This window comes from Homalodisca vitripennis, chromosome 3 (genome assembly GCF_021130785.1).
Source record: "Homalodisca vitripennis isolate AUS2020 chromosome 3, UT_GWSS_2.1, whole genome shotgun sequence".
Lineage (NCBI taxonomy): Eukaryota > Metazoa > Arthropoda > Insecta > Hemiptera > Cicadellidae > Homalodisca > Homalodisca vitripennis.
The window spans coordinates 142,246,462-142,261,300 of NC_060209.1; the positions used below are offsets into that span (position 1 = coordinate 142,246,462).

The window sequence follows — 14,839 nt, forward strand, 5'->3', positions numbered from 1 at the left end:
CAATCTAATATGGCCGACTTTGCTTCAAGCCCTGTATACGCTTTTTTGGCTGGTGCCACTACGTTATTACTTTCCTCCCTCGATATTTTACATTTATACTTTTTAAAGGTGTTTAGTTCATTAGACACACGTTAATATTTTTTAATTAATACGTGGAGTAGTAATTTATTTGAGTTTACATTTTCTTACTTTAAGGGTGATTTTATGTGTTTTTCAATACATTTCATCATATATTGTTTTTTATATATTATTCTGGTTATTGACTGTGTTTATTTTGTAAGGGTCGAGCTATACCATATTTCGAGTGTTCCAAAAGACAGTTTACCAAGGAGTACATACAAAGAAGTTATTCATAAAGTACTGTATTAATGAGTAGTACACAATAATGCTTTGTGAATTTGGCAATATTTAAAAATAACTCGTGTGCTTAAAAGTTCTAAATTTTTGTAGAAATTGAGATTAGACATAAAAATTAATAATATTGACTTCAGGGTATAGGTATGTTGATCGGCGTAAAACGACGATACTAAACTAAGAAAAGTTTTTTAATACTTTAAAGTTAGAAGAGGCATTAAAAAAAATAAATTGGTACATTAATCAAATTAATTGTTGAACTTCCATATAAGAGCAAAACTCCTATGTAACACACAATGAACAGCTGGTAAAACATTCTTCACAACATTGTAAAATTAAGACATCTCGAGGAATAAAATCTATACTTTCTCATGAATTTTATATGTATTACAACATTTGAACATCACAAATATGTGAAACAATAGGATGTACATGTTATTTACCCGTATATATCTATAAACCCTACTTGACCTAATTATATAACTGACTCACTGTGCTCTAATCTGCCCTATGCAATGCATCAACTGTCCTATCCGATGGCTCAAATGTGGTACATCTTGGCTTTAGTTTTGACAGTAGAGTAGAGTACTTGGGTAGAATAGGTTTGAGCACATGTGAAAGGTAAGTAAATTTTTGTCTTTTTTCTCCACACATTCATATTTGTCCGAAGATACCAGTATGATTAGTAAATATACGGGTTGAAATGATGAGTGGGATGAAGTATGGTTTGGCAGATAATTAGGATATGGCATTACTTTAAATAAAAAATTATACAGATAAATACAACGTTTCCCGACTATTACTGCAATATCAAAATGAATTGGTATATATGGAGAACGTAATGAGATATTTGTATAGTATGTGATAAACACAATTTGATATATGATACATCATAAAATAGTAGTCTTGCATGAATTTTAATTCAATGAGGGAAAAATATTATTCGGTTGTAGTATACTGCATTAAGCTAGGTTTTAAGTTCATAAGTGGTTCCTCTTTGTTTAAAATTAAACAGCTGGAACTCTATTTCTTTATTTCTAATTGTTTGGTCAGCTGTGTAAATCATTGATTGTAATTGGTTGATATTCAATGGAAACTGCGTAGTGAGTTATCGTTTTTAGCTTCTGCTATCTCGACTGTCACTGTTATATACTACAGAACTAAACTTATTGTGACATTTTGTTATACTTTGAATCGAATTTATAATTGCTGTTAAAGTTCTCTGGATTTTTTTATTTTGTTCATTTACTACGGGCAACTGGTCGGTGGTTCACGTGTTGTATTAATTGTTTATAAAAAAGTGATAGCATTTTTTATAAAGTAAACAATAATTTTGAATTGCAAATTTTAATGTAAAAACAGATAATACTTAACATACTGTTTTTTAGAGTCCTTTGGTACATTTTGTAATTATTGTTTATAAGATAATTAATTTTTGTATTTCCATTATTACCAAAAAGGGAGAAACAAAACAGAACAAATAACCTAAATTACTTGAGAAGGTGAAATATAAACAGGTAAGAGCAGATTATGTGTGTATTAGTAAAGTAATAACTTGATTAAGTTTAAGTAGAGTAGAGCATGTTTCTAAATTGACTCAAGTTATCATTCATTGCAGTTTGAATCCTGTAATAGAAGAGTCGGTTCTGACCTAATCCAAAATCTGAGCATTTTGAACAAATCGATTATCACCACAATCATAGTTAGCAAGCAAGTCTGTGAATAGCATTATTGGGTAGGGTACAATAAGCAGACCTGGTTTTTTATATCGAAGAATATAGTCATCGATACCTAATATTTGCATCTCAAATCATAGACTATCAATCAATATAAAAGTACCTTTAATATTTACAGTGATCAAACAAATTATTATAACCAAAATTAGAAAAACTGAAGATGACCATATTTATTCCTCTCACAGTTACAGTTGTTTCTTTCCACAAATTTCACATAATGGGTATTTCCGTACGAGTCCAACATGTTGAAGCCACGAAAAAGCAACGTCGTGTAGTTTTCTAAAATTGACTGCCATTTTTAATTATCAGAATTACTTATGTAAAATTGCATACATTACAGCTGTTGATATAGGTTATTTAAGTTAATAGTTCAGAATAATTTATCAGTATCGATTGATTATATTGATGGTTATGATTAGTATAAGTAATATCGTGTGCCAATTTTGATATAATAAACCGGGTCCGCTTATCGTACCCTACCCGCATGATGATTAAATCCTAATCAGTTAAATCTTGAATAGCCTATTTAAATGTTGGCTAAACTCTTATTTACCATGTAAGCTATTTGCAAGGTGCTAACACCTGAAAATACTAAGAAAACACCTTGAATAAGTTTTACATGTGCAACATTAGCTATAATGATCTAAAAGCACTTATAAAACTCTTGAAATAGCCTAGTATGTTTTCATTTCCAGATAGAATTTTAAGGCTGCTCCATATTTGCATAATAACTGTTAATATTTTTGAAATTTTAGTTATTTGTGAAATAGTCCATCAATCTAGGGGAATCATGGGATTTAGGGTTTTTGGATAGGGGGATTACAAGCTAAGGAGCGGGTAATAGAGATACCAATATTCACGTGAGAAAAACATAAAGAAGTTTAGAGGTCACAAGAAGGCTACCAACTGTATATGAGGATAATTTAAGAGCATTTCAGTACTTTTTCCTCTTTTGGTCATTTTTCCAACAGTTTCCACCTCTATGATGAAGTTAGATTGTTGTTTGCTAATATACATTGTATTTAAACATCTTGTTAGTAAATTATTTTTTTCTCGTTTCATAATTAGATTGTACTAAGTTGTCTATTTAAAAATAAAGACTGTTCTTTATAGCAATTAGTCATTTTGAATTTGAGTTGTGTTGTGTTTTTGTGATAGTAACATTCTAGAACAATGGATTTACCTTCTAAAAGTGAAGAAAATGATTTACCTACGAACAATATGTGTAGTGGATGCTCTATTAATTTTTTGGTACTTTGGGATTATACCGACCACACCAGTATGAAGAACACAAAAATATAAATTTATAGAAACAAACATGATAGAACAAAAAAACAACTCTTTAATTACAAAATTACAAGCATTTCCAGGTATTGTGAACGGTATTAGTGTCGCTGTTATCTTATCTTTCTCGAGAATCCCGATTACGGCAGGGCGCGCAGCATCACATGATTATTTAAGTTTTTTGCACGGTACATAATTGCCTTTCCATTACAATTCAATTTATATTTCTGATCAGCCCCTCTAGAATTTGATATTTTACTGATAGGTACTATCTCGAGGGATGTTTTTCTTTCGTTGACATCAACCGCTCGACTTTGACCTCTGTGTGAGGATTGAGAGGGGTTTGCGATAAGACAATTCCTGTTTTATATTGACAAAATATTGTTCTACGCTAATCTAGTAATCAGTAGAAGCAAAATGTCAAATAAAGATTCATGTCTGGGTGTGGTCGGTATAATCCCAAAGTACCAATTTTTTTTGTTTGAATGACATTAGAATATTGTGTAGTTTTTAGTTTGTCATGAAATTTTATATTCTGTTTCTTTGTAAACAAATGTGGTGTCCATTGTCCTCTAGCTGAGGATACACAGTTATTTTGTTGTTTTATACAAATTTGTAATAATAGTGAACATTAGTGATCAGTCTTTTGAATTTTATATTTTACTGATTTGTACTACCTCAAGAGATGATTTTCGTTCGTCGCCATCAAAGCTGAAGGTTACTTTACTTTAACCTATGGAGGTAGACACACCTGCTGGTTGTGATTTTGCTCTGGGACTGATTTTTTGAAAGAGTATTCTTCCAATGCACATGGCCTTTTTAATTGGCGGCACAGCGTTTTTAATAGAAAACATTTCAAACTCATTTACCCATTTTTTTCACTTCCTCAAGAATCGTACCCGAAGTCTTACCCATACGCTATAGTGAAGGTCTAAGATATGAATTAGATCTACTCATGTGGTAGAGATATGTCATTTTACTGTTTTTATCTTAATTTAAATCACTCTATTTGTGCAAGAAATTATTAAAGTTTCCATTCTAAGTATGATGAAATGGTATCACAGCAAACTTTCAATATATCATATTTCAGAAGTTATTCAATAAGTGGATAACCAAAGGAAGGAAACATAAAGTCTGTGTAAATAATACTTAACTTCAAGAAGTTTGTCTAATTTGTGCATCAATAAATGTCTGCATTATTCACATGTAACTATCAGTAGCCTCAGCTGTAAACAAACAGAACATTTCTAATTTTACTTTATGTCATAATTTTTATACTTCTACTGAACCCTTTTGAATATTGTGACCATTTTCCATTTGCATTATTGGGACTTTGCAGTCATATTCCCAAAGTGCTGATTCGTATTCTGTAAATTTATAAGCATTTGGGGGAAAAATATTGTAGACTACATTGATAAAAATGCAAGGAAAAAAAACAAAAGGTCACCTGTACCTTACTTTATTGATGGCGTATTCTCGTTCCATATGCTCCACTACATAAATGCCACCTTTTGTGCTATTATAGAATGTAATATAATATTGTGTTTGTTCTGCTCACCTGTGGAATCATCTATAGTGTCATCTTTGTGCATGGTGGGTAACATATTACATTATTTTTAGCTTTTTTGTTTGGAATGTAAGAAAATAATATGCACTTATTAGGATCGTTTCCAAATGCAATCAAGCTACTGAATTTAGGATGACCTGTAATGTTTACTATTTTAGGTGGTAGGTTAGGTTTATTTGTTCTAATAGCCCCTACAACTGTAGTTCAGTATAGGCATGGGAATTCTTTTATTTGACAGCCGACTTGTCATTGTCAATTCTGAAGGGACCGTCTGTATGCTATGCGTGATATATCTCCTAAGTTAACCGTGTCAGGTCTTGCAATCAGAAACAGTGTAAATCTTTTTTTATGTGTGTAACTGCCTAATTTGAAATTTACTGCTGAAAACAGCAACAGCCCCTGAAAGGCTCCAACATTTCCAAGGTATATTTGTACGCACACTAATAAAACAATCACAAATAATAAAATATTTCTGAAGAAAAGATGTCAACAATTGGTAAACACAAACAAAATAACTTCAGTAGTGATAAATTCCTTATACTGGGCATTCACACCACCGCATGCATGAAGAGATTGTTATTGGAGACGAGTTATGCAGTGTTTTCCGCTCTATTGCGCTTACCCGCCCCCCCTCTACTAATGAGTAAAGACATTTGTCTATTTTCATATATAATTTATTTAGATTACCTGCATGGCGGAAATAAATAGTGTATTATTAAAAATATTATTAACGGAAATGTACTTTGGTGAAGTTTTTTCTCACCATGGAAACGATAAAAAGTTGTTTTACTCTTTGAGGCTATAAATTAAATATTTAACCACATTTTATATGCTATACATTGTTTGAAAACAAAATATTTACTGTATATATAGTAATGTGAAAGAAAAATAAGGTCTACTTCAATATGCAAGGGCTTGGGAAAATGTAAATGGAAAGTGTAACATAAACAAATATAACATAAATTCCTGTTTTCTTGAAATATGTTTATGTACAAACTAAGTTTGTTATATTTGTTATAAATATACTATGTAAGGAACATCAAAATCTAAATAAAGATTTTATACAATACAAGTTTCTGAAGTATAAAAACAAATAAATATGACATTGTAATAAAGGTAGCTTACTAAATAAAACACCCAGTTTATGCCACAGCTACCGCTCTGCTTATTAAAATACTAATTTTGTCATTGGCAATGTGTTCTTTATATATTTCAATAATTACTTCGAAAGACAAATATTCACTTTAACGATAGTAACATGCTAAACTGAATGTAACCAATGTTCTGAAAAAATGTTGTAACTTTTATAACTGACATGTCTTTGGTTCTAAATAACAAATTACAGCATTGTTATGCACTGTAAAAAGTGTTACACTAACCATAAGTGTTACACTTCTCCAATCTGGGTTTTCGTCAAAACATGCAATTAGCTGAATGTATAAACAACGTGACGTTTAATCTCTGTGTCAGCTGTGAGTAGAAAATATTGTCATAATTCATGAGCTAAAGAAAAGAAAATACAATTAAAAACTCTTTTATAAAAATAGTTTTGAAAGTACAGAATATGTTTAAAGCCCGAAATGACAAAGTACAATATTAAATATTATAAAAATATGAATCATCAATATCAGTATTTACTTATGCACTTTTTAAACTTATCAATCCGCTCTTTGGGTCATAAATCTATATGTCAAATGTATTCCAACAAGCTGCTCTCAAATTATGAATTGAAAAAATATTGACTGTTTAGACAGTTATCTAATCCTAAAAAATTATATTTTAGTATGTTTTAGTCCAAGGAGATAGGACTTGCATGGTTGGGTTAAACTTACAATAAGTCATTATTTGTTATCTGATTTCAGAAGTAAAATTTCCATTTGATTTGCCATTAAAGTGTCTAAAAATAACTTTTATTATAACATTTTGTATAAGTTAATTTTTAGATAATCCAGTTAAAATTATTTTGAATAGTCACCATTTTGAAATTTAATTGTGAAAGTCTGTTTTAAAAATATGATTTTTCAAATACAAATATATAGTTGGACAGACAGTCAATGAAGAGAGATCACTGCATGCATTTAGGTTCAGTTTGGTACATGAAACAAAATCTTATTTGCCTGTTATAGAAACCCCAGTTACCCAGAAACACAGGTTTTGTAGAATTTTCAGTCAGTCACAAGGTATGTAAAGAAGACACCTTAAACCAGGCCAGAACAGGTTATTTATTTTTTTATGTTGTCACATAACACCATGTACAGTAAGTAATTAATTAACTTATGGTAGATGACATGTAAATTTGTTAAAATTACCTGACCTAAATTAAGATGTAAATAAATTAATATAAATTATATAGATAAGACATATAGGATACAATTTACGCTTAAAACATTAAGCAGTAAGCATTAACATAAATAAAATATAACTTGTATAAATTACATATAGTAATAAGATTTAAACATAAAATGTTAAACACTAGGCATTAAATTTAAAAATAGACAGCAAACAAAAAATTCAGAACACAACGTGAAAAAAGACACACAATTTAAATAATTATTAAAAACTTATTGCTTTTCAGTCAAGAATTCAATTACACTGTAGAAACACTTTTCCAGCAAGTAGCCCTTCCACTTTATTCTTAAAACTCTCTAAACAATTCTATAATTTGACATCACTGAGTAAATCTTTCATGCTGACATTTTATAATTACATGACTTATGCGTATTATTTGTGAAGGCAACAGTTTTTCTAAAAAGGAAAAAGTAATCTGAATTGAATTTAATGTGGATACAACCTTTTCATTGTTCATTATGGCCCTGATTACTCCATCATTCAAGCTTGATTTGTACTTTTATTTGGTTCCTTAGTGGGAAAGAAGAGTGAAACATTTTTGAAAGATAATTCTAGACAAAATGTATTCTTACCGTTATCCGTGTATGGTATGTAGATGTTTTATTAATAATGACACATCTTCTATTTAATTTTTTCTATACTAACTTAATGTAGATGTCTCTCTTATATGGTACTTGTAAGATAGTGGCATAACTAAAGAAGGGAATGAAAAGGATAGAACACCTCCCAAAAACCCTAACAAATTTTAAAATTATAACAGCAATACTTGTTTGAAATACAGCAGTCAAATGTTTTATATTGAGTTGGGTCTATCTAATTGATTTATATTTAAATTTGTTCAGATTTATTCCATCACCCCCAGTGTAGTGTGTTCTTCAATGTAGATTCATCCCCCCAAAGTCAAGACCTAGTTACGCTGCAGATATTTGCTCAGGGTACACTCTTCGGAATATTCTTTGGGCATAATACTGCACGCAATCTATGTCCCTGATTGTAATGCATCCCAAGAATCCAACCCAATAACAGTTATAGAATTATTAAGTACTGTATTGAATTAATATTTATTTTTAACACAATAAGGATATACAAAGAATGCCCAGATATATAAAATCCTTGAAGATTACCAGGAAAGATCCAACAAGTTCATTACAGTATTTGAAGATGTATTTAGAGCCTAGTGACTGTCAGTGTTAGACTGTCAGGCCTTGTTGAGTGGGTGGATGTGACCTTGGAGACAGTTGTACCATGCTATGTATCTGTGAGTCATCTTCCTCACACTCCTTCCTTGCCTTTATTTCAGTAGAAGTGATGTTTCAAAGAGTTGGTGTAAATTAAATATTTTATGAAAAAATTTAGATGTCAATAGGTGTAATAAACACCTGATAGGGTTTTTGTACTGAATAATTCTACCCACTAGAGCTATCCTACCTAATGTTACTCAATTGTGTCAGCTAAATGACATAGAGGAATTGAGTCTACATAATGTTGTAGACAATTGATGCTAATACAGTACTCAGTTATAAAGTGTTAATCATGTATTGACTCAACGTGGTTAGTAACCTCTTTTACATTAGTTGGACTCTACAAATGGTACTGGCCTGATGCAGTCATGTCAGCTAAATGACATAATCTAATCAAGTTCATTTGTTCATCATTTTGAGGGCACGGCAAGCATTCCTTGTGTTAGCTGACCTTTGCCCAGTCGTCATTGCTACTGTGTTGCACTACAATTTATTTTAGCTGGAATCTATGATTTAGTGCCTGTCGTTTTAAAATATCATATTTCTTATCTATTACTTGTTACTTAGTAATGGTATCTTGAAGCAATAATTATAATAATGATGGGTTTTTTTACTGAAACACTATACTTTATAAGATTGTTCTGTTACTCGTGTTTGGATATGTATATTATGTTGAATAATTTAGTCTATATGAACATATATACTAATGCATTGAAACCTCTGTGTAAATTAAATACTTAGTTTGTTATGGGACTTATACTTTAAAACTCACCGTTCTTGCACGGTTTAAGATATGCAGAAATTTGTATGGCACTTCATATTACTAATAGGTAACTGTTGACTATTAAACTCCAAAATTGTTTCCATTCATTTCAGGAGCAATTCAAATTGTATAAAAAACATAACATTAGGTTTTTAAATCTGAATTCAAAATATACAAAAACATAAAAGCTAGATTACTTAAATACTTTGAAACATAACATTATACATAAAATTAGTATCATTAGAACACAAGTATATTATGAGTTTGTTGATTAGCTGTATTCCTCAGATGCATAGCTTTTGAGAACTGGTTTCCTTACTTTTGTTGTTTATTACGATCTGCCAAAAATTTAATGGCCATAAGTCTTTTGGGTTGCCTCCTCGTGGTGAATATTTATAGGTGTTAACTTAATAAAAACTTCTTTAGAAGTAAAAAATTAACGTACCAATTTAGTATGTTTGGAGGATATTTAAATTGAGCATTAATTTTAACAATAACCTGTTTTAAAGCAAGGTTTTATAGGCCTACATTTATTTTTTTTCTAATGTTCAGTCGGTATTTGCAATTATAATTGTAAACATCAAAGTATTATGAGGTTGTAGCCAGGACAATTGCACTATAAATGCTGGAGTCTGAAGTTTGCTGTCTCAGAGTTGTAATTTGACCTCCCTCTCTAACTAGCTAGTCAGGAATCTCAGTTTATGTACTGAACCCAGGAAGTCAGTAAAGTGATGGCCAAGGTTGAATGTTCTGGAAATGTAACTGTAAGCCATTAACACACTGTAACTGTACACAAATCTACATTAGTTGGAAAATTTATGAACCAATTTTATGGAAACATTTTATAGCCAGACTATTACTTTCAATTTCTATGCAGTATAAAATTGTATGAAGGCTGTAACATTATAATTGCCACAAAAAACTAAGATGGCAGGCTCATTGCTAATTGAACCTGCTATGGAGATAAAGATTTGAAATTGCGCATACAGGTAGTTTAAGATTTATATAACAAAACAACTCAAATTCTGATAAGCATGTACAGGGTCTAAAGATACTTTTTTTATCTGTCTGTATATACTTATAACAAAATTGATTTGTTTTTAAAATTGTTTTAAGCTGTAGCACATAAATTTGGTACACAAATACATTAATAGGATCCTTCCTTATATTGTTAATGATAAAATTTTAATATTATGCCATTTATAGTTTCAAAGTAGTAACAATTTTTAATTGTCATTAATTTCTAATGCCATTAGTTCGGCATCCAATGGTCTAACACATCTGATGGTCCAGCACCAACATGAATATGTATATACATAATTAATTTAATTTAATTTACTGTACTACTGGCGAAAACATGCTTATACCGTAAGTTGTGGTTTAGGAATACAGTAGGGCTAGTGTACTTGAAAGTGTTCTGTGAGGTTTCCTCGTGTGAGGTCGGTGGTCAATTGAGACCAGTCTGCTTTGTTTATACTGTAACTTTCAGTTCACCATTTTCTTGTGTATTTGTTTGTTGCATTGCTTAGTCCAAAAAGCCATTTAGTTGCTCTTGTGATTTAACTCAGTAGAGTGCTGGTGGTGTAATTCAAAGATGATTGTGTAGCAGTGATTTTATATTTTGTATCCTGTAGGAGTAAACCAAGTTAAAAGTGCATTTGAATGAAAGTTGAACATATTTTCAAAACCACCAACAAGTGACAAAAACACTTAGTGAAAAACTTTAACATTGGTCCTTCAACTATTTTTAAATAAAAAAACAAAAAGGATGAACTTATGTGTTTTACTTCTCTGTCTGTAATAGCTAACAACATGGATTCTTGCCAAATTTAAAGGAACCAAAGCTGGAACAATTGGACAGCATACTTTACAAATGGTTTAGCATAAAACGAGTAGAGGAAAAGTTATTACGGGCCCTATGATTATTGAAAAAGCTAAGGAATTAAAAGAAGTTGTGAACATTACAGATGGTTATTGTAATTTTTCACAATTGTATGAACCAGCAGATATTATAACATATTTTTATTTTGTCTCTGCCTTCTTCCACTAATTCTATCAATAATTTACACATAATACAAAGCTGTTTTATTAAAAGGTAATTTTGTATATTCATGGTATTATTGAGTAATAGATTACAAAATTTTTTAATATGTGGTTCATTGGACAGCAATTATAATAGATTTTTGAAGGTAGTAATAAATTATACGAGTTAATAATAAAATAAAATAAAATAAATTAAATATTTCCACAAAAAATTCTCAAGGGTTAAATATCACACAAATGTTCGTTGGATTACTCAAGAAATTACAAGCAAAAACAAAGAGAGAATTACACAGTACTGCTATGTTTAGTGGTGATAAGCAGTTAATTAGTTGTGTAAAGATAAACAAATGTATAAACATATGGTTAGAGAGGCAAAACAAGACTCTAAAAATAGATTCATTTCAAACTCAAAAAGTTAAGATTACATGGTCTGTTGTTAGAAATGAATTTGGTATAGAAAAGATGTTGATAATATATCAAAATTGAATATAAGCTATGAAAATAAGTCAGTTGAAGACCCTAAAACATTATGTAATGTGTTTAAATTCATGATTTACTACTGTTGTTGATGAAATGAATGTTCCTAAAGTTAAATTTATGGATAAAAGATGTGATACACTATCAAAGGCCTTGGTAAGATCCATAAAAAATCCATAAGATAAAGGTTGCAGCTTCAAATAGTTTTAGATTGTTTTTCGCCTTTAACTAGTAAGGACATTATAAATATAATCTTGAAAAATACAAATTCTGTTGGTTGGGTTGAAATTCGAATAATATTAATAAAATTACGTATGGACATAATATCACCTATTGTTTAGTAAAATGAACTGTGATACAGTCTGTATACTTGTGTAAATCATGACTACTGTATTTTGGTGACTGAAAGGGCTATGGTAATTGATATCCACCATAATTGTGAGCTAACAATTACAGCTTACATGTAATGGTGAAATGGTTTATAAACTGACCTGCAATCCAAATGACGTAAGACATTGTCGTCAATTGTGATCTTCCTTCATATGACTCTAAGCGTCTACCTAAACCAAAAGGAAGACTCAGACTTTTACTTTTTTACTAGCGCCCAATGATTACTTTGGATTTGAAAAAGTGGCTGGAAACAATGATTTGGAAAACACACAAGAAGCGTGACTGTTAACTAGTTAATAACTAGTTCAATTCCCAAGTAATGAATTTCCATACAGGGAGTTTAAAGAAAATGGTACAGAATGACAAAAAGTGTTAACATTTAATGGTTATCATTTTTAAAAGTGAAATACAGTAATAATCTACCACCAAAAACAATTTTTGTCACAAGCTTACTTTTTTAAATGGCCAAATAACTTTTACTTATGAATATGTATTTTATGTTAAATGCCTGTTTTATTATTACTTTTAACAGTTTAGATTAGTGTAGTACAAGGTACCTGTTATTGCTCTGTGTGCTGTACCTATGAGTATGTAACCATTCTGTGCCAATAAAGAAGTATTTTATTAAACAGTATTTTGTATCATCCGATTTCACTTTAATGTGACATTTTCAGTTGGTTTAATGCCAGGGAAGTCTCACATGATCAGTAAAAGGTTTTAAAGAATTATAATTGATTAATTAATTAAATATAAACTTACAGATGAAATGTTAATTTAGAGACAAAACAATTTGTAATAAAATAGAGTAAAAGCAAATACATAACTAAAACTAAATTAAGTTTAAATAACTGCAATTTGTAAAAATTGTATACAAAATTTGATTACAAACTGAAAATTTTGCTGTGAAATATCTTAGTAAATGTTGTAAATCTAATCATCTCTGCTATATTTGAAACTTAATCAATGGTTTATCTTACAGAGTGTTTTGTATTTGTTAGGCACACTGCTGTTAAACAGAGCATTAAACACTAAACAGAGCAGCCCAAGTGATAAGCATAGATAAAATATGATATGATTCTGCTAGCTCCACCAAACTTTGTGTCACACTGTACACATAAGCTAGTTTGCTTGTTTACCAGAGAGCTCTGTTGAGTACTAGTCTGAATGTGGGTTGTTGTTATCTTGTTCCTCTTAACAATTTCCTGTTGGTCTACAAGTCTCATGTTGGCTTGCATTCTGTAGAAAACTCCAGTGTCAGTCAAAGCAAATTATTCTGCTATAAATTCTTTTACTTGAAGATGACTGTGTCAATGTCTAGCTGTTCAGCACGTAAAAATATTATAATGAAATCAAAAATACATTCTGTAACATGATTAAAAAAAAGTAATTTCTTATTTATGACCTCTATTATAATATAACACTGAATCATTTAAAGCAATGATGTAAACTGATAAAAAAATCAGAATTAAAATATTTTTCTGAAGGAAATTTCTTAAATATAACTTTACCCTTCGATTTTGAAATGAGTTAAACTTGGGTTGAACTTTATTTGAGAATGTATGAGCTACAGTGTGTTATAAATGGGTCTTCTCTGCCAAAGGTCATAAGATAAATGCCATAGCTATCACTGTGAGCAAATTATTTGATTGTGTTTAGCCAAGAAACTTTTCCAACTTTAACCTCTCTGCATTGAATAAACCCATAAATCAATAGGCCATTATTAAGAGTTGTATGGTCCCCAAAATTTAAATGCCTGTTAGGCTTGTTAGAAAATATAAAATTTATTCAAGCTATTTTTTTAAATTAAATGAAAGCTGTATTTAATTAAACTGAGCATTGAAACAGCATTTTATAACTAATTGAGGAAAGTTTGGAACTTATTGAAGAATGTTTTGTGGATTTCTTATAAATATTGCTTGCTGAAAACAAAATTTTGTTTCTATAAAAAGTCAGTAAAATAAATGCATCTTCCTCTGATTTAGTAATGAAGTACATAAGTATTGATATTTGTTGAAAACATATATCTTTTCAATTCCTGTCCAAAAATGATGGAACTAGATCCAAAAACTTCAGCCAAGTGATGTCAGCTTATTTAGTATATTTCAATACTTAACATAGTTAAGGTTTAATTGTTTAAGTTTCACACAAGTGCAATGTTTAATTTTTTTACTTACTGGTGTTAAAGAAACCCAGAAAACACTTACTAAAGTCATGGACTAAAGAACTTTCACTGTAACTCACTGCTACAGTTAAAGTATTTTCAATCATTACAAGATTATTTAAACCAAAAGTATTTCATATGCGACATTTGTTTATATGCATGTTTCAACAATGTTGAGTTCCAAACTCTGATTTAAATGCAGCTTAGCTCAGTGACAGAAAACTTTTCAATCCAAAAGTACTTCATATGCGACATTTGTTTATATGCACGTTTCAAAAATGTTGAGTTCCAAACTCTGATTGAAATGCAGCTTAGCTCAGTGACAGAAAACTATTCAATCCAAAAGTACTTCATATGCGACATTTGTTTATATGCACGTTTCAAAAATGTTGAGTTCCAAACTCTGATTGAAATGCAGCTTAGCTCAGTGACAGAAAACTATTCAATCCAAAAGTACTTCATATGCGACATTTG

General features: G+C 30.3%; 1 protein-coding gene across 1 annotated transcript in view; it reads left to right on the forward strand.

The window, feature by feature from the left end:
- Positions 1-1,432: 1,432 nt before the first annotated feature.
- Positions 1,433-14,839, forward strand: part of LOC124357606 — a 48,646-nt gene continuing 35,239 nt past the window's right edge. The window contains exon 1 of the mRNA XM_046809534.1: positions 1,433-1,871. The gene's annotated coding sequence lies outside the window, so the exon portion shown is untranslated. The remainder of the gene's footprint in view (positions 1,872-14,839) is intronic.